We start from the raw sequence: 22,041 nt of genomic DNA, 5'->3' as shown, positions 1-22,041 counted from the left end.
ATAACATATGTTTCCAATGAAACTTGAACCTTTAACTTCTTGGAGAGAGGGCAACACCCTTTGATAAAAATACGTTATCAGCCAATCGGTTTTATATACAAGGTTATCTTTTCTCAATAAGATAAAAATACGTAAAGCTATATATTATTATTTTTATCCGTTAAGAATATATCGTAACAAATTTAAAGATTATTATCATGGTTAAGCATAATCCAAAAAAGTTGTACACGCATCATACACGGCTCTCGAACGTTTGATTAATTGATTTGATTCTCTTTTTGTTTATTAAATATGGAATTATTATTAATTGTTTTTCAGTCATTAAATTTATTTCTTTTATTTTTCATGAAGCATGGCGGATTAATCGATAAAAAAATTAAAAACATATTTCATTTGTAATTCCATAACAAAAAATAAAATAGGTGTGGTAAACCGCACTATCTTTTGTTTTAAACTTACATCATATGACACAGTAATTTTTTATATGATACGAACATTACGTCATGATCGTTTCAAACATACATTTTAGGGCTAGGAGGAGAGAAGAAAAAAAAGATTTTTAGAACACATAAATTGATCAACTTTTTATAATAACTAAATAATTGAATAAAAAGACATTTATTCCGACTTTTAAATATAACATTTTCGATTAGAATATATATATATATATATATATATATATATATATATATATATATATATATATATATATATATATATACTTCTTCTAACTTTTTGAGATGCAAAATTGTTAATGATATCTTCAAAATCGATATTATCTAACATCCATTAATAAAATTCATAAAAATTTTAGGTCCTTAAAAAGATGGGTCTTGAAAGGTCATTCCTATCGTCCATCCACTATCCCCTGAGATGGGCCTGCATGACATGAAATCATCTTTTACTTCTTTTAGCAACACAAAAAAGACCTAACAAAAACATGATAAAAACGATCAACACAATAAATGCGGAAAAAAACTTCAGTTTATTTAATTCACAGTTAATCACACAAAACACGATAAACACAACAAACATGTGTTAATATTGTGTCAAATTTTGAACATGAACACAACATTATATTTTTTAGGCTTGATACGAACACGAATTTGAAATTTAATTTCATTCAAGTTTCATTTTGTTTTGTATTGTATATTGTTGTCGTGCAGTGCCATAAATTATCGTCCTAGCTTTTAAATAACTGCTGCTAATAAAACAGGACTTTATGTTAGCTCTCAATGTTTGAATACTTATTATTTCACTAATAAATATTTAATATAATTATATCTTAACTTTTAGGTAATATAAATAATAAAGAAAAACACAAACCTAGAAATGTCACCTAAAAATTCCTAAATGACTTAATTGTCTACATACAATTCAATCACAATCATTCAAATAACATTTTAAGAACCATATATTTTCTCTCAAATGCCAAACAGCTATATCATATTATACTTGTTTTAAAATAGATATATTATTTTAATGATTTTCAAATAAAGCAATATATTTTTGTTTATTTTGTCCTTAACTATAACCATAATGGATTCGAAGGAGTAAGGTATGATATGTGAAATTGACAGTGGAATAATATTAAAATGAAAAGTTAAGAAGACAACAAAATCAATTATTCATTGAAAATATTGTTATTTTATGGGGCCTTCACCACATGGATCTGTATTGGTATAGAAATGTAGTGATCTGGTGACCACAAGACGTTCCAATGCTAGATATGTGATGTCAATAGCACCACATCTTAAGAAAAATTAACCAGTGTTTTTGGTTCTATTTACATGTATTATTGCAAAATAAAATAATAATGTAATTATATCTTATTACTAGTTTGAAACAAAAGTTCAAAAGGCCATAGAATATAAGAGCCACTTTTTACTTTTTATCCTAAGAAATTTTAATGATAGTGCTAAAGGTGATGGCTCAAACATCTTTATAGGGTGAAAGAGGTAAAGTAGACGTTTTAATCCGATTGGATGAATATTAATAGATCAAAATGTATTAAGGTTAATTATGATAAACAAATAAAAAAACGAAAATTTAAAGTGGTAGTTTCATATTTTGGAGAAGTCTTTATAGTTTCATATTTTTTCATGTATTTAAACAAAAAAAATCGTATTAGTTATGTGTACGTTTATATCTATTTCAATTTACATCATTTTGTTTATTTATAATCAACTCATTCAACATAAAATTATCAATATTAGTCGAGATATAAATCTATTTGTCAAATTGTTTCTTATATCATATCACATATTTAGGCTAAACGGTATCGTAGTCTTTTTGCCACCGGTAAACCAATGTGGCATGTTCGTGACATATTTTTTGCCAGCGGTTTTTTGCTCTCTCTCTCTCTCTCTCTCTCTCTCTCTCTCTCTCTCTCTCTCTCTCTCTCTCTCTCTCTCTCTCTCTCTCTCTCTCTCTCTCTCTCTCTCTCTCTCTCTCTCTCCCGTTTAAATTTATCCTCTCATTCTTTTTGTTTTGCCAGTGGTAAACATATACACCACACCTTACCCATTTTTAAAAAGGGCAAAAATGGCAAATATGTCTCTATCAGTCTAGATGGCAAATACTACCAGTGACATGACACCCTTTAGTCTCGTGCCATTGTCTTTAACTAATTAATTGTAGTTATGTCTCTTTGCACAATTATATTTTGAAGGTTTGTTTATTTAATAAATTTTTTTAGAACGGCTAAATTTAAATAAAAAACAAAACAATAAAAATAAAAAAAACCTAGCAAGGAGCTAGAGACCACACATTAAATAATAATGTTAAGAATAGGGTTTTGGAGTCATAAATTCCAAGCTATTTGGAGTTTATGTTTTTTATGGATCACCTAATTAAAAGAAAAAACAACAATATCCTAAAAAAACATATCTTTCCTGGGTTTCACCTGATCGAACATACATTTATTTCAGAATCTCCAAATCAACCACCACGAAATGCTAATGATAGCCGCTATAACTATTTTGCTCTTACTCAAGTGCTTCACCGAATCCATAACACAATAAAAAACACCAATGGAAGTTTTGGAGGAGAGATAAACATCACACCAAGTAGCAACCCTCACCATCAGCTGCTTAGCAACCTCATAATAGAAGAAAATATGATTCACAATTTCCACTTCATTCGAACAGATCGAACATAAAACACATGGAACATCAATACATACGGCTGCCATATTGTCCTTAGTAGGAAAATGATTTAAATTAATTATTTAACAAAATTAATCTCCAACAAAAGATGTTAACTTTAAAACAAGCACACAATGATACCTAGTGTCCTATAGTATAGTGAGAAGACTCACGTAAATCTTAGAGATGAATTTGACTACTTGAAGTCCAAAAGAATCAGTTAGATGAACCACTTAAACCAGTTACAAGCTAAACCTCATCCAATAGATCAAAACCTCCAAGTTTGACCCAAATGTCAAACATGTCAAGAAGTCAAAACTCAATGGTCAAAGTCAAAGTCAACGGTCAACGACCAATCATGATGTGAACCTTGACCAGTCGGGCCGTAAAACACTAAATGACAAAATAATCAGGAAGTCACTCAAAATCGTGATGTGATTTCCTTCTAGAAAACTTAACTCATTAAACTCTTAATCATTTACTTCATAAGTTCCAATTCATATATGATACTCCATAACGACTTAATGGATAAAGTTTCCAACTTTATCCATCCTAAGGGCTTAATAACTCTATATATCAAGCCCTAAGTCCAAGAATCCACCTATAATGCCAAAACTCAATGTATGGTTTAAGGGCAAGCATGTACAAACATTTTTCCAACACTAAGAAAGTCCATAAGTTGGTTAATTCGCTCAAATGGTTTTGAAGTTCTCCAAACTCCAAGAACACCATTAAAGGGACCAATATGACACCATAAAACAATCCAAAACCTGGATCTAGCATCAAATAAACATAAGGTGGAAGTTTTGCATCATACCAAGGTGCAGAAGTTGATTGGGTGAAGTTGAATGGTATTGCTATATTTATACATATATTTAGGCATTATTTAAATACGTTTTAAGCTAATATTTGGTTAATTGAAAGGATATATGGTACTTATAGAGTTAAATTATTTTTTCATCCAAATAGGACATTCTTGAAGGAAAATGACCAAAAATGACAAAAATTGGAACCTGAAAGGACAGGAGCTGAAGCCGTGAGCTTAACGGAGCTTAAAAGGAAGAAAAACCATGAAAATACAAGTCCCATGGAGTGGCTTCAGAGTTCCATGGTGTGGCAAGTGGAAGAATCTTGATTATGTACGTAACATTGAAGCTCATGACGTGAGCACTATAATATCACGTCGTGAGAAGGGAAGTTCCAGAAGATAATTACGCAAAGAAGCAGTTTCCTTATCAGACACGAATTATACTAATCGCACGACGTGAGACCCTAATTCTCACGATGTGAGATACGTTTTATGGAAACTATAAATGTCCTATGATACATTCGAAATAAGAGAGTTGGATTGATATTCTGTAGAGATATTCGATTTTAGAGATAAAAAAAAGAGCGAAAAACAACCCTTTGGAAGAGAAGAAGATTGAAGATAAAGATTTTGAAGATTATACATCACATTCGGTTTGAATTAGATCAATCACGTCTAAATCTTATGTTTTTGTGTGCTTATTTTCTAGCACGAGTAGCTAAATATTAAGCTTTTGTTTGGTGTAGATGAAACCTAATATTATGTGTTAGTTTCTTGCTTTTCTATGGATTTTATGAAGTTGGTTAATGCTTGTGCTTGATTATCATTACCTAGCATGTTAAAGTTTAGATCTTTGTTGCTTTGATTCAAGTTAAGTGTAGTTTAATGACCATTTGAATTGCATGAACTTGTTTACATAGTAGTTTATGATCATTAAAAGAGCTAGGATTTAATCACATCTTAGATTAAATGATAAATGTAACAACTTTAACTCTGTTGGAGAACATAATTTGATCATAATGTGTTTGATAATTTGTCTTGATCATAGATAATTATATTGGATATATCCTACACAACTCAATTATCATTAATAACCAATTTTGTGTTTGCCTGTGTATGATCATTACATAGTAATTCGTGAATTGGTGAAAATATTAAAAGATTGGATCAAGATTGTTAATTATATTAAAATTGGTAACCAACCGAATAAATCCATACTTAGAAACTAGACATAGGAAAAAGGGGGATTCGAAACTAAACGTGAGTGTCTTCTTAATCTTGATTACAATTCTTTTTTAGTTAAAGTGTTTGCTTAGTTTTAAGTTAATCTAAACTTGCAAAATCAGATAAAACCCCCTCTTTACTTATTGAATTTAGATTAATTTTTAGTAATTATCTTATTAGCTAAATCCATTCCCTATGTTCGATAACTGACTTACCTAAACTATTCTATAAATTTGACTAGGTATACTGCCTAAGGGGTCGTTTGATATAGGTTTTAACTGGGTCGAAAAAAGATTAGCTCCAAAAAAGCCAATTGGCATGTTTAATAAGGATTTGAAAGTCAAGGACTTAGTCCAAAATGTGGAGTTGGTCCAAGGTTTTCATCAGATTCGGTCCCCTCTTTTTATTGATGGACCAGAAAGAAAAGTATTCAATTCCCATATTGCCCTATTCTTTTGTCAAGCCTCCACCGAAGAATAGCCAAATTGAAATTGTTGGGCTGCTCACTGCTATCGCCTTTCGCATATAGTTGTCTTCTTCCTCCGATGAAGCAACCTGAGACAACACACTTCCAAAGACCAGGTGCGTGTTTCTTCCAATTTTGTTCCTGTTTTTTTTCATTCCAATTGAGATTTTCTATTGGTATTGATTTTTTCTGCGTTTTTGATGAGGTTTGTTATTTCTCTGATTTTCTCCAACTGAGATTTCCATTCCCGTTTTTTCCATTCCAACAAAAGCTTTTGTTGTTGCTTTTTTTTGTTCATGTTTTGTTATTTGTTTGTTGTTCCTGTTAATTTTTTTGTAAGATGGTTTATATGAGTGGATGATGAGTGCTATTATTTTTTGTTATTGTTGGCTTTCAGAAAGTTTGTTAAATTGAGTGTGAATGATGAATTCTAGAAAGTTTTGTCAAAGTATGAAGAAATGAAGAAACCTAGTGAAGTGCAATGGGGAACCGAAACCTGCTATGGTTGTTGCTACAGAGCCTGATGAGCCATCTCAAAAAGCTGTTGGCATTCTTACCATGTTTTTCAAGTTAGAGCCCAAAAGTTCCTAAATTTAGTATAATTTGCCATCATGAAAATAGTTATTTATTTACTTGTAAATTTGGTTTGTTAAATTGAGTATGAAGTCGAGAATGGTGAACGGTGGGTATGGTGTTGAAGGCATGTAAAGGGGGAGATGTTTATATAAAGCAAAGACATGGTCAGGCTCATGGTATATATGAAGTTATAGTCTTCTTCTTTTGTAAACAGTTACAGTTGCAATATGGAACGTCTAGAAGTTAATTGGTGTGTTGTTGATTTGTTTTGTTTTTTTGGAAGGGTTTTTGAGAGAATTATCTTTTTTCATTTGTGGTTTACCTGAGCCATTAACCCAATGAATTATTATAAAAAAATGGTATTTGAGGGTAATATAGTCATTTTGCATAGTCAATCAGATACAAAATCAAACAACTTTTAGTCAGAAGTTAACTCAGTCAGAAGTTCTAACTCAGTCAGCTTCTAACCTAGTCAGCTCTAACCCAGTTAACAACTATCAAACGACCCCTAAGTGCAATTAGTTATTTAAGTAGCCAAGTAGGTTAGGATTATAAATTTAAAACTAAGTGGTATATAAATACACATCATTGACTCTAAGGAAAAACAATTCCCAAACACCAAATGATATTTCTTCTTTCATAATCTTCCAAAATCATCAAAACCTTCAAGGAAGGAAAGAAGGACAATATGGAGGCTAGGGTTTACTCCAAGGATGCTCTTTTAGGAGATGTGGCCTGAAAATTACCTAAAACTCAGAAGAAATGCCTTTAAATATGGGGTCAACCCTAAAATCATGGGCTTGGATTGCACCAACATTCACGTCGTGACACTCTATGTGTCGTGCCCTGATTATTTTGGTCCAATGAGGCCCAATCAATATAAGCCCAAATCATTCCCGGTCTAAAACTAACCCTTTAAATCAAAATCCTTTTACTTTTAGCCTAAAATGTCATTCTTTTAATTAAGTCCATTATTCTGAAATAAGAAATGTCCTAAAACCAAATGTAACAATTCTTCCCCACTTAAACTGGATTTCGTCCTCGAAATCTATCTCGATTAAAATACAAAAGACCAACTCAATGCAATCCATTACGAATTTACCCATTAGTCGATAGACAGAATCAAACAACAAGAGTTCCCTTGTAAAAATAATAAAATAACCAAATTCACTCTTGTAATTTCGTACTACTGATTGTATTGTTTATATGTATAACTCATAAATTTTGAGTTTATAAACTTTGTATGGTTGTGTCGTAGTATTTGCTAAGTGTTATCTTACTTAATTTGGGAACCGACACCTAATCAGCAGCGAAAAATCCTCCTACATAAACACTGTGTTTTCGTGTCGTATTGATTATTAAGTATTATATTACTTAATTTAGAAACCACACTTAATTAGTAGAGCAAAAATCCTCCCACCACTTACAATTTAAAATCCTAACTTGTAAGAGTGAGCATTCCTCATATGAGTCATATTTCAATTCTATACGACAATAGGGAAAACATCGGGGTCTATTATGAGCTCATAACCGACCTATGACATGAGACCTCTGCACCACCACAAAAGAGAGCATGCTGAAAGTCCACAACAAAGTTTTATCAATGTTGTGGATTAAGTAGTGTAGGAACGACAACACCCAATTTGACTCGTCACATGATGGTTGTAGCTAGTAATCATTGGTGGGATGTCTACCCGTATAAATCTATACAACCGATCTTATACATGTCATTCCACGTTCCATACAAATTAACGATTATAAAATAGAGGTTTTTTGCTAAGCTTTACGATCTTATTTTGAGAAGCGAACACAACTCATATAGCTTATGAAATGAACCTAGCTCGTATAGCTTTAAGAAATGACCATAACTCATATATGAAAATCCGTGTGTGTTAGATCCTAACAATGTGTTTAGGCATCCTAGTCATAAACGTTCCATTATAAGTTTAGTAAACACATATGATTCTTTTTTTTAGGAATAATTATTGTTTGCATTCTTTTAGCATTTTGGATTCACGAGACTTAACATATTTTAGAAATTTATTGTTTGTCGTGACGACATTTGGTCAGCATAACGATTGCTTTTATACCCATTTATAGGTTCCAACCAACATGCAACCAACAATTTCCATAAAGTTAATAAGCTACAAAATCAATATGATACATAATTTCAAAATAAAAACGATTCTTAAATCTGAAAATCAATTATGATATCATATGTAACGAAATTCGTAATTTAGTAAAAATATTTATATTTTAATAATAACTATGAAAATATAACCTTGGGCTGTTTGGTATAGAGAATTGAAGGGAGAGAATTGGAATCATTTCCGCTTCTCTTGTTTGGTTTACAACTGAAAAGTGAGAAACGAGAAAAAAGTTGATTCCCTTTCAACCTATTTAATTCTCTAAATTTTGTGAAGAAATGAGGAGAAAAGATAATTATCAACATCCGAGAATTAGAAAAAAAAAAGCGGAGATTTAAATTGAAGATTGCAATCTCGTTCACGTTCCAAGTTCGAACCTTTCTCTCTACTCCATCTCTCATCGCATTTCGCTTCAGTATTCCTACGATTTGGTGATTACTTTGTTGATTTTGAAAGGGAAAATCGATTTAGGAATATTATCGATTCTCATACAACTCTTTCCTCTCAAAAGGTGAACAATCATCAAGTGAAATTTCTTTTTAATTATCGATCACAATTGCTTTTTACTTATTGATACAACAGATAACATATACCAATTGAAACACTCATCACCTGCAATTGTTTTTACATATTCTTATATGATTTGGCAGCCAACAAGATTGATGAACAAAAGATCATTAGTTTTGCGATTATATAGTGTGGGATTTGATGTTCCTGAATCTTTCGATGATAAATAAAATTATGAAGTATATGATGGAAGATAATAAGAACTAGTTGAGGGAAGGATTGGTTGTACTGAAATGGTTCCTCATAATTTTTTGATAGACAATTTTATAGCCTATAAGGTGTTTGATGAAATGCCACTGAATGTTTTTGGAATTGAATGATGATGTATACTTGTTTTACTCAATTTTTGATTAATCCATTCCTTTTATACTTTCTGTACTTGAAAAAACAATAAATTGTTTGGGAAAATGAACAACCAAAGAATGGTTTTGTGTGTGAACCTAGCATGGCTATGTCATTTTCGTCCATTTTATTTCAATCTGTTTGGCTGTTTTTAACTTTTTTTATATATCTAATTTGTAAACAGGATAGCATCTTGACTTTGAGGACCCTCCTTGGGCAAAGAGACCATACTATGCTCATATGGATAATGCTTGTGGAATGGCAATTATAAATGAGGTGCTTGAAAGTCTCAAGATGGAATCAGAGAAGTAGGAATATGAAGTATTTCTTTTAAAAATATAATGTTGAGAATTATTTATAGTTATTTTTTATTTTTTTGTAGATTATCTTTTTTTTATGAGAATCATGTTTTCCGATACAATATATTTTAAAAAAATTAAAGTTACATATATAAAATGTTGATTGATAGTTACAATAATTTGTAAAAAGGAAATGATAAAATAATTAATTTGAAATATAGAAAGTACATAATCAGATTATTATGAAATAAAGTTGTTTGAAAATGATAAATATTGTAAACAAAGTTCATTTTCATTTCATTGCTAAAGTCAACCGAACAAGAGAATTGATTCTCAATGTCATTTATCTAATGAATTCTCTGCTATACCAAACAATGGATTCATTACTCTTTCTCCAACTTAATTCTCTTTCTCTGCATTTCCGTTTCTTGCTTCAATTCTCTTTCTCTGTACCAAACGCACTTAAGTTCTTTGTGGTTCTCTCCAAAAACTGCATGGCCATCCTTCTCAACAAAATCACTCAGGAGAGATACCATACGTGCTCCTAACCCTGAAGTGTTGAGAAAATTAATTAGAACACATTGACCCATTTTTCAATGGGTATTTTCAATAAAGAAAAAACATCACAACAAGTAGTAGGAAGACAATTTAATAAGTTATTCTTTTTAGTCCATTTTCTCATTTTTTTTATGTGAATATTTTAAGCTCTTTTAGTGTTTTATCCAAAAGTATAGTTACTGAACTTATAATAAGTATCTCCAAAATGATAACAGACCCTTAACCCATGTTTTTTACTTTTATTGATATTTTTTAAACACTTAGGTTTCCAGGGAGTTGAGATATATTCATGTATCTTGTGAATTTTTGAAACAGCTTTAGCAACAAATGATCTATTATCGTGACAGGGTGTGGAAATAAAGGGACGACACGCTGATGTACATGAAGATTCCTTAGTGTTAGAGGAAGAGTCATCAGTAACATGACTTCTAACAGTACAATTTGGAGAAACCCTAAGTGTTTCATGTGTGGAATGAAATTCACCATTTGAAATGGGAAATTTAAGGTACATGTATAATGGTGGTATCCAAAGTAGTTAAACAGGTGGTACATTTAGTGAGACCATCAGGATAGGTTGTGCAATGTTTATCAATGAGAGATTGATTTATGTAAGTAGTACTGACAAACCTTGACTTAAAATCTTCTTCAAGTTCACTGGGAGTGAAGAAATTTGGTTTAGTTTCAACATGTTTATAGATTTCTACAACATCATCTATGTTTCTATCGAGAATCTTCTCACACTGATATGGAATTTAGGCATCTATTATCTTATTTAGCGTATAATAAGAGCGAGCCCAATTTTTTACAATGCCTTGTAATTTATTTGCATGCAGTTTAGCGGTATCCTTTTTAGAGTGAAGGGAAATATTGGTAAAAGACAAATTAGCGACCTTGATGTTTACTTGAGCAAGATTTTCCTCAGTGTCACTCAATTTATTTGTAAGAAATTAAATTTTTAGTCTGAGAGAGTGTTTTTCTTGGTTAACGTTAGACATTTTAAGAAAGAAGAAATCAAACATCATGCATTTCTCATTATGAGAATAGTTGGCAAATTTACTTACTTGATACACAGATTTTGAGTCCCAGCCCATCATTTTTTAAATGCTTATCAAATTTAGCTATATCGGCTTTAAAGGAACTCAATTTTCTGCTTTCTTCATCAGTGAAAAGCGTATCAATGTGTACCATTAAAGACTTGTCATTTCCTTAATCCTCATAAGACGATTCTTCATTATCAACCAACTTCTCAACTTCAAATACCAGGATCTTCACATCAATATTATATCTCTTTAGAGAGGCAAAAAACATTTTGTACCTCACCTAATAATCTTCATTAGTGTCTACCATCTTAGACTTACATTCCTTGATAAAATGAGCAGCCCCTCCACAGTTGAAACACTTAGGACCAATGTTTTAAAACCCGGGTTTTTAGTTGACCCGGTGTGATGACCGGTTCACGGGTCAACCGGTTGAACCGGTTGAACCGCCGGGTCAACCCGGTTTATGGTCTTTCTCTATTTCTATATATTTTTACTTTCATGCATAATGCATAAACATATAAAACTAATAATTTGATGTCCACAAAGTTTAAACATTGAAAAACATTAAAGAAATTGCAAACGGCTCGTTGTTTTGGCGTTCGCTACTTGTATCCAACTATCCAAACTCTATTGAAACGGGTCAACCCGGTTTAACCGGTTCAACATAAGCGGTCGAACCGCGGTTTAGGGGAAACCCGGCCGGTTCGATCCGGTTCGCATTTTTACAAAAAACCGGTTTCAATTGACCCGCCTTCTACCTCGGGTCACGGTCCAACCGGTTGAACCGGCCGGGTCGACCCGGGTTTTAAAACATTGCTTAGGACCATCTTTCTTTTCACCAACATATTTTTTTTCCAGCGTCATAGCCCTTCAACACTGATGGGTCCAACATTGATTAAAACCTTACGGGTCCATATAGTTTCTTATCAGTTCGGCTAATATAACACTTAACTATCAAGGATTCACCTTCAAATTCATCAGAGAAGTCGATATCACTATTTTGAGGGGACTTCTTGGAATAGAGTGCCACATATCTATCCCCATGAGTATCTCTCATGATTTCCTTTTTCAGAATATTTTTCTCTTCATGATTACGAAGATTGCCAAATAAAGAAGCTAAATCCATGGTTATGATTGTCCCACTGTTCTTCAAAACATATACATGATGTTCCCAACTATTGTTCAATGAATCAAGAAACTGGAGAACCAAGGAGTTTCCAGTCTTGTTCATATTAAGTCGACACATATCCTTCACTAATCAATTAAAAAGATTGAAGATCCGATTAAAAGTCTCATTCTTTTGCTGAAAAAAAATGCTCAGGTCGTTGATTTAGATTGTTCTTGTTAACAGGGCCGGTCGGGGCTCAAATTTTCTGGGCTATATATATATATATATATATATATATATATATATATATATATATATATATATATATATATATATATATAGGGAAAAGTTCAATAGAGAACCATAATTATGGGTTCTTCAAGGAACCAAATCTTTTTTTCAATTTCTAGAGCTTATTCTTTATCGAAAAAAAATCTAAAAATATCTAAATTCATATATTTACCTTGTGAATGTGAAAAATATTTTTCGGATTCACGTTGTGAATTGTGACATCCCCTAAATCTCGGCCAGAAAAAGACCGATTTTCATTTATGCTTTTAAAATAATTTCAGAGTAAATCCTTTTGATTTGAAAGAGTTGCGGAATTTGTTCCCAAAAACAAAACATGATAAAACAATGTTTACCAAAGCATTTCATAAAAGAAATGTATTTTTCATTATATAATCAAAACTCGGGGTGTCATGTTCCGATACAGACCAATAAGCATAAACGATAACATTACAAGTCATTCAACAAATATATACATATACAGACTTGTAAACAAAACAACTTGATGGTTCATCCATCTTATGCCCTCGCGCCACTTCCTGTAATACAAATTAAAACTGAGTGGGTCAGGCTTGGGAGCCTGGTGAGCATATAGGGTTTTCAACCCACAATAAATAATCATATTTAATTTCCACCAACCAACAATAACCCAATTACCCATTCCCGTTATTCTCACTTTATGTCCCTAAAACAACTAACATAAGGGACATAGTCTAAGAATATTTCATCGGGCGACAACACATGCTTCGGGGGTTCCTTAGCAATATAAGTCAAATAAGGCAACCATGAGGGGGATGGAGTACAGCGAATGAACACCCAAGTTCATTAACACCTACAGGTGGCGAACATGCTAATGTTTCCACAAGACTGTCTAGAAAAGTCCGTGGTCGTCATCTAAACTCCGCTAGATGACTAAATCAAACAACAACGAGGCCTCTCATCTGTTTATTACACACAGCCTATCTACCCATGTTCTACCCAACATATTAGTAGATAAAAATATACATTTTTATACATAGTTTAAAAACCTGTATAGCATGCTTTAATCAATACCTATTTCACATAACAGATGAGGCACACACACACATAACACGTATTTCATAGAGAATAATCATATCTATGAGATAGAAGAAAGTGAATACACATTCACACATATAAACAACAATATACTTAATACACTCAAACCATACTTGTATTATTATCGTGTTTATGAAAGGTAGTATACACTCACTTGATCAGAAGATGATCGGACAACACTACGACTTGCAGAAGTAGTAATCCTCAGCAGATCTGGAAGATCTTCACAAAAATCGAACTTCTCGCAGGCAGAGCTTCGGCTCGGGAACCGCACTTCTCGGGATCTTCGGGATCTCGGGACTTGCCTCGGGGCTCGAGAATAATACCGGGGCTTCGTGGTATTTCTGGCACGCAAATCGATGCAAAACGGGAGAGAGAAGAGAGAAAATAGCAAAAGAACTCGGCTGCCCTCGCATCCTATTTATAGGAGGCTGGAGCCTCGGAGTACGCGGGGCCTACTGCTCCGAAACGTCATGGCGTTCGTCATCCGAAGAACTCGAGTGCGAGGTGCGTCATGCTTCGCTGTACGTGGGGCGTACACGAGTACGTGGGGCTTACTTCGGATCAGATCGGTGACTCCTTCGGATATACATCCGAATTAAAGATTTAATTTAAATACAAAATATTTAATAAACTTCGGAAATTCATATCTTCTTCATACGAACTCCGTTTTCGACGTTCTTTATATCTACGCGAAGGTGAGACTACGCTCTACAACTTTCGTTTAGACTCCGTCGGCTAATTTTAACTTTATTTTTTATTAATTATTTTTAATAGGCCGGGATAGAAAAACTTCGTTATAAATTCATAACTTCTTCGTTTGACGTCCGTTCTCGCCTAACTTTTTATCGCTTCGATACCAACAACGAGACCTTCGATCCTCGTTTAGATTGCTTCGACTAAAAACCGCTCGATCTCAAATCGAGTATTTCGGGCTGCACACCGCTAAGCCGAAACTTCGATAAATCATAACTTTCTCATACGAAGTCAGATTTGGGCGTTCTATATATTCGGAAACCTCGTTTCAACTACTACAACATTAACCAAAGATATCAAGTTTATTTTACACTTCAATTTTGACGCTTATTTTTATTCTTAATTAATCAAACCACATAATTAAGCAATTAAGCACAAAACACATAATACTCAAATAATACACTTCTATTATTTCAAAACGGGTTACAAAGGTTAACCTAGACTATTACATTGTTAAAAATGGCAAGCCTGGAAACACAGGCGTTACAATTCTCTCCACCTTAGAATGATTCCGTCCCCGGAATCACACATCAACAAACAAATGCGGATAGCGACTCAACATGTCACTCTCCGTCTCCCAGGTGAGATTCGGCCCATTCGTGTGTTTCCATCGGACAAGCACTAACCCAACCATTTTGCGTCGCAACTTCTTAGTCTTTCGGTCAACAATTGCCTCTGGTTCTTCAATCAACCTTTTGTTCTCATCAATTCTCAATTCAGAAATTGGAATTATGTCGGGAACTTCTCCCGTGAACTTCCTCAAATAACACACATGAAAAGTGTTGTGAATTCCATTCAGTTCTTCGGTAATTCGAGCTTGTAAGCTTGGTTCCCAATCCTCTGAAGAACTTTAAACGGTCTAATAAACCTTGGACTCAACTTTCCCCTTTTACCAAATCTTATAAGTCCCTTCCACGGCGAGACTTTAAGCAAAACCGAATCTCCAACCTCAAAAGTCATCGGTCTTCGCTTCTTGTCAGCATAGCTCTTTTGACGATCTTGTGATGCTAACATTCTTTCCCTAATTATTTTCAACTTCTCAGCAGTCTGATGGACCATCTCCGGTCCCATAAACTGCTTTTCCCCAGCCTCAAGCCAACAAGACGGCGTACGACACTTCTGTCCATACAAAGCTTGATAAGGTGCCATCTTAATGCTCGAGTGAAAACTATTATTATAGGAAAATTCTACCAAAGGTAAATGTTCATCCCAATTACCTAGGAATTCCAAGGTACATGCTCTTAGCATATCTTCAAGTGTTTGTATCGTTCTTTCACTCTGACCATCAGTCTGCGGATGGTAAGCTGTACTTAAACACAACTTGGTACCCAATTCCTCTTGTAGACTTTTCCAAAACCTCGAGGTGAAACGACTATCACGATCCGACACAATCGTTAACGGAACACCGTGAAGCCTCACAATTTCCTTCACGTAAGAATTCGCAAGCTTCTCCATAGACCATTTCTCCTTGGCTACTATGAAATGCGCACTCTTAGTGAATCGATCAACGACCACCCAAATCATGTCGTGACCATTTTTTGTTCTGGGCAGTTTAGTGACAAAATCCATAGCAATGTCTTCCCACTTACCCATAGGCACAGGCAATGGTTCTAAACTCCCGTATGGTTTCTGATGTTGTGTCTTGACTCTCGCACAAGTCACACACTCGGCCACATACTTTGCAACATCAAGCTTCATCGTCGGCCACCAGTAGTAGGGTTTCAGGTCCCTATACATTTTAGTGCTACCGGGATGAATCGAGTACATGGTCTTGTGAGCTTCTTCCATCAGAAGATCTCTGACTCCTCCTGTCTTAGGTATCCAAATCCGATCTTGGAACACCTTCAGTCCATGACTAATTACACCGAACACCAAGTTTTGCCCAAACGTTCCTCCTTTCGGTCATTCTTTTCAGAAGCTTCGCCTTGAGCTTTCTTTATACTTTCCAAAATGGTTGACACAACTTCAATTCTCAACGCTCTTGGCCTTTTCCTTTCAAGATTGACTTTTCGACTGAGAGCATCAGCAACAACATTAACTTTACCGGGATGGTAAAGTATCTCACAGTCGTAGTCCTTGAGTAACTCTAGCCAGCGTCGTTGCCTCATATTCAATTCTTTCTGATTAAAGAGATATTGGAGACTCTTATGATCAGTAAAAAGTTTGCACTTTGTTCCATAGAGGTAATGCCTCCATATTTTCAGAGTGAAAACTACCGCTGCCAACTCCAAATCATGAGTCGGGTAATTCTTTTCATGCTCCTTCAACTGTCGAGACACATATGCTATCACCTTTTCTCTTTGGGTCAAAACACAACCCAATCCAACACCAGACGCATCGCTATAAACAGCGAAGTCTTCAACTCCATCGGGTAGAGAAAGTATCGGTGCCTCGCATAGCTTCTTCTTTAGCTTCTCGAATGCCTCTTTATGCTTATCAATCCAAGCATAAGTAGCTCCTTTGTAGGTCAAAGCTGTTAATGGAGTAGAAATCGAAGAAAAACCTTGGATAAACCTTCGGTAATATCCGGCTAATCCTAAAAAGCTTCGAATCTCCGTGGGACTTTTCGGTTGCTCCCACTTTGCCACAGCTTCAATCTTTGTCGGATCAACCATTATCCCTTCTTGGTTGACCACGTGACCCAAGAATTGGACTTCACGAATCCAAAAATAACATTTGGAGAACTTTGCATACAGCTTCTCCTTCTTCAAAACTTCTAACACCTCTCGCAAGTGTCTGCCATGTTCCTCCTGGCTTTTCGAGTAAATCAGAATGTCGTCTATGAACACTATCATGGATTTATCAAGGAACGGATTACAAACCCTATTCATTAAATCCATGAATGCTGTCGGAGCATTGGTTAGTCCAAACGACATAACCAAGAACTCGTAGTGTCCATATCTAGTTCTGAATGCAGTCTTCTCGATATCTTGCTCTCTTACTTTTAGCTGATGATATCCTGACCTAAGATCGATCTTCGAGAAATAGCTCGAACCTTGCAATTGATCAAATAGGTCATCAATCCTCGGCAACGGATATCTATTCTTTATTGTTGCCTTGTTCAGCTCTCTGTAATCGATGCACATTCTCATACTTCCATCTTTCTTCTTCACGAATAACACCGGAGCTCCCCAGGGCGATGAACTAGGTCTAATGAAACCTTTGTCCAATAACTCCTGAAGTTGCATCATCAGCTCCTTCATCTCCGTCGGTGCTAATCGGTAAGGTGCTTTTGCTATTGGCGTGGTTCCTGGTAACAAGTCTATTCTGAACTCCACTTGTCTATCAGGTGGTAATCCAGGAAGATCTTCGGGAAATACTTCTGGATACTCACACACCACTGGAATACTCTGCATCACCTTCTTTTCCTTCTTAGCATCGATCATGAATGCTAAATATGATGTACATCCCTTGGTCAAACACTTTCTGGCTTTCATTAGAGAAATGATTCCAGAATTTACTCTGCGTTTGTCCCCATACACCATAAATGAATCCTTCCCAGGCGGGTTTACTTTAACTATCTTCTTCTTGCATAAAATTTCGGCATCATTGGCGCTAAGCCAATCCATTCCCAACACGATGTCGAAACCATTAAGCTCGATAGGCAATAATTCCTCGTGAAACTTATTCCCATTAAGGTCGATTAAGATGTTTTTCATACGATGGCTAACAGGTACAAACTTTCCACTAGCAACTTCGACTAATAAAGCATTATCTAGTCTATCAACAGGCAAAGCTAGCTTTCTACCAAACTCATGCGAAATAAAGGAGTAGTTGGCTCCAGAATCAAACAAAATTTGAGCAGGTAATTCGTTTACGAGAAAGGTACCTGAAGCGACATCAACTTCATCTTTCGCAGCCTCAAGTGTCATCTGGAAGGCTCTCGCCTTCGGCTTTGGTGGAATGTTGGGCCTAGCTGCCTCCTTCTTCTTCGGACAGTCTTTCAAAATGTGCCCCTCTTCATTGCAACCAAAACACATCCTTTTGTTGTTCGGACACTCATTGGCAAAATGTCCAGCTTTTCCACATTTGTAGCAGGTTACATCCTCGCTACATTTCCCAAAGTGCTTTTTCTTACACTTATCACACCACTTTGCTTCGCCTCCTTTTCCTCCAAACTTTTTCGAATCAGATTTTGAAAATTTGCTTTTCTTACCGGAACTAGCTGTTCCCTCAAACTTTCTTTTCTCACCAACCTCAACCTTGTCGGTGGTTCTTCCCTTAATCATGTTCTCAACAGACTTGGCAGCCTAAATAGCTGCCTCTAGAGTATGTGCCTGACGTACTGGCACCTCATACTCCCATGGGAGTCCCTTCGCATACCGGTCCCCCTTTGTCAGCTCATCTGGAACGATACGCAAGGCAAACTCCATCTTATCGGTGAAGTTATTGGTGTATTCATCAACTGACATGCTGCCTTTCTTCAATGTCAGAAACTTGTTCTCTAGTTCCAACAGATTTTGAGCCGAGCAGAACCTGCGCTTGAACTGCACCAAGAACTCTGCCCATGACAACTGCAGCGGCTCATTAGGGCTCAACGTCTTCCCTAGAGTGTTCCACCAACGAACGGCTCCACCTCGGAATTGACGCACTGCATAGATAGTCCGCAACTTGCCTCTGCAGCCACAAGTCAAGAAGGCTAACTCCATTTCGGAGATCCAATCCATAACTCTAATCGGATCCTCCTTTCCATTGAAGGTCGATGGTTTGCAAGTTAGAAAGTCTTTATACTTGCATCCCATTCCGTCATTCCTTCCATCATGGTTGTTTTGCCTAACTATCGGTGGGTTGGCTTGACCAACAGACCCACTGAAGTTTCCACCTTCCGAGTGCCCTTCATTTAATTCAGGCTCTTCCACACGAATTGACAGTTCTTCACGATTTTGTTGAAGCAACCGTCTAGTTTCATCCATCTGACGATCCAACATCGTCTGAATCATCATTTGCACACCAGCCATGGTTATTGGCTCAGGTGCTGCTGCTACGACAGGTACTTGTTCAATCACTGGTGGTTGATTCCTGTTTTCATCAGCATTTCCAACTCCACTTCTTGTTCTCACCATTTTGATTTGCACACCGAATAAGGTGAAATTAGATCCTCAATCATGATAGATATTCAAATCATCCTTATCACTCCGAAACGCTTACATGCTAGTTCTAATATCGTAGACGTACGCTTAGAATCCTACACACATAAGGTTTCTAGATCCGGTTGGCAACAGACCATAGATCCGAACAAATAATATCATATATGGAAACATATAACATTTAGCACATAAAAGCATTTTAGGCAACTTTCCTAAAATAAACTAGTGCTCGTGTCTAAAACATAACAGACACACATCTCAAAATTTCACTTAGCATTCTAAGTTTAAGTCTGGAAATCCTACAAATTCCTAGTTCGCTTAAACTAATGCTCTGATACCAACTGTGACATCCCCAAAATCTCGGCCAGAAAAAGACCGATTTTCATTTATGCTTTTAAAATAATTTCAGAGTAAATCCTTTTGATTTGAAAGAGTTGCGGAATTTGTTCCCAAAAACAAAACATGATAAAACAATGTTTACCAAAGCATTTCATAAAAGAAATGTATTTTTCATTATATAATCAAAACTCGGGGTGTCATGTTCCGATACAGACCAATAAGCATAAACGATAACATTACAAGTCATTCAACAAATATATACATATACAGACTTGTAAACAAAACAACTTGATGGTTCATCCATCTTATGCCCTCACGCCACTTCCTGTAATACAAATTAAAACTGAGTGGGTCAGGCTTGGGAGCCTGGTGAGCATATAGGGTTTTCAACCCACAATAAATAATCATATTTAATTTCCACCAACCAACAATAACCCAATTACCCATTCCCGTTATTCTCACTTTATGTCCCTAAAACAACTAACATAAGGGACCTAGTCTAAGAATATTTCATCGGGGCGACAACACATGCTTTGGGGGTTCCTCAGCAATATAAGTCAAATAAGGCAACCATGAGGGGGATGGAGTACAGCGAATGAACACCCAAGTTCATTAACACCTACAGGTGGCGAACCTGCTAATGTTTCCACAAGACTGTCTAGAAAAGTCCGTGGTCGTCATCTAAACTCCGCTAGATGACTAAATCAAACAACAACGAGGCCTCTCATCTGTTTATTACACACAACCTATCTACCCATGTTCTACCCAACATATTAGTAGATAAAAATATACATTTTTATACATAGTTTAAAAACCTGTATAGCATGCTTTAATCAATACCTATTTCACATAACAGATGAGACACACACACACATAACACGTATTTCATAGAGAATAATCATATCTATGAGATAGAAGAAAGTGAATACACATTCACACATATAAACAACAATCTACTTAATACACTCAAACCATACCTGTATTATTATCGTGTTTATGAAAGGTAGTATACACTCACTTGATCAGAAGATGATCGGACAACACTACGACTTGCAAAAGTAGTAATCCTCAGCAGATCTGGAAGATCTTCACAAAAATCGAACTTCTCGCGGGCAGAGCTTCGGCTCGGGAACCGCACTTCTCGGGATCTTCGGGATCTCGGGACTTGCCTCGGGGCTCGAGAATAATATCGGGGCTTCGGAGTATTTATGGCACGCAAATCGATGCAAAACGGGAGAGAGAAGAGAGAAAATAGCAAAAGTACTCGGCTGCCCTCGCATCCTATTTATAGGAGGCTGGAGCCTCAGAGTACGCGGGGCGTACTACTCCGAAACGTCATGGCGTTCGTCATCCGAAGAACTCGAGTGCGAGGTGCGTCATGCTTTGCTGTACGCGGGGTGTACTTCGGATCAGATCGGTGACTCCTTTGGATATACATCCGAATTAAAGATTTAATTTAAATACAAAATATTTAATAAACTTCGGAAATTGATATCTTCTTCATACGAACTCCGTTTTCGACGTTCTTTATATCCACGCGAAGGTGAGACTACGCTCTACAACTTTCGTTTAGACTCCGTCGGCTAATTTTAACTTTATTTTTTATTAATTAGTTTTAATAGGCCGGGACAGAAAAACTTCGTTATAAATTCATAACTTCTTCGTTTGACGTCCGTTCTTGCCTAACTTTTTATCGCTTCGATACCAACAACGAGACCTTCGATCCTCGTTTAGATTGCTTCGGCTAAAAACCGCTCGATCTCAAATCGAGTATTTCGGGCTGCACACAGCTAAGCCGAAACTTCGATAAATCATAACTTTCTCATACGAAGTCAGATTTGGGCGTTCTATATATATTCGGAAACCTCGTTTCAACTACTACAACATTAACCAAAGATATCAAGTTTATTTTACACTTTAATTTTGACGCTTATTTTTATTCTTAATTAATCAAACCACATAATTAAGCAATTAAGCACAAAACACATAATACTCAAATAATACACTTCTATTATTTCAAAACGGGTTACAAAGGTTAACCTAGACTATTACATTGCTAAAAATGGCAAGCCCGGAAACACAGGCGTTACATGAATTTTCGAAGATTCACATTGTGAATTTGACGTAAAAAAAAATTTCGAATTTTATATCATTGGAAAAAGGATAAAAAGTTATGAATTTCTCTATTTTTCGTTTTTTTTTGATAAAAAATA

Source organism: Lactuca serriola, chromosome 6 (assembly GCF_051521515.1).
Source record: "Lactuca serriola cultivar US96UC23 chromosome 6, Lser_US96UC23_V15, whole genome shotgun sequence".
NCBI lineage: Eukaryota > Viridiplantae > Streptophyta > Magnoliopsida > Asterales > Asteraceae > Lactuca > Lactuca serriola.
This window is presented reverse-complemented; position numbering follows the sequence as displayed.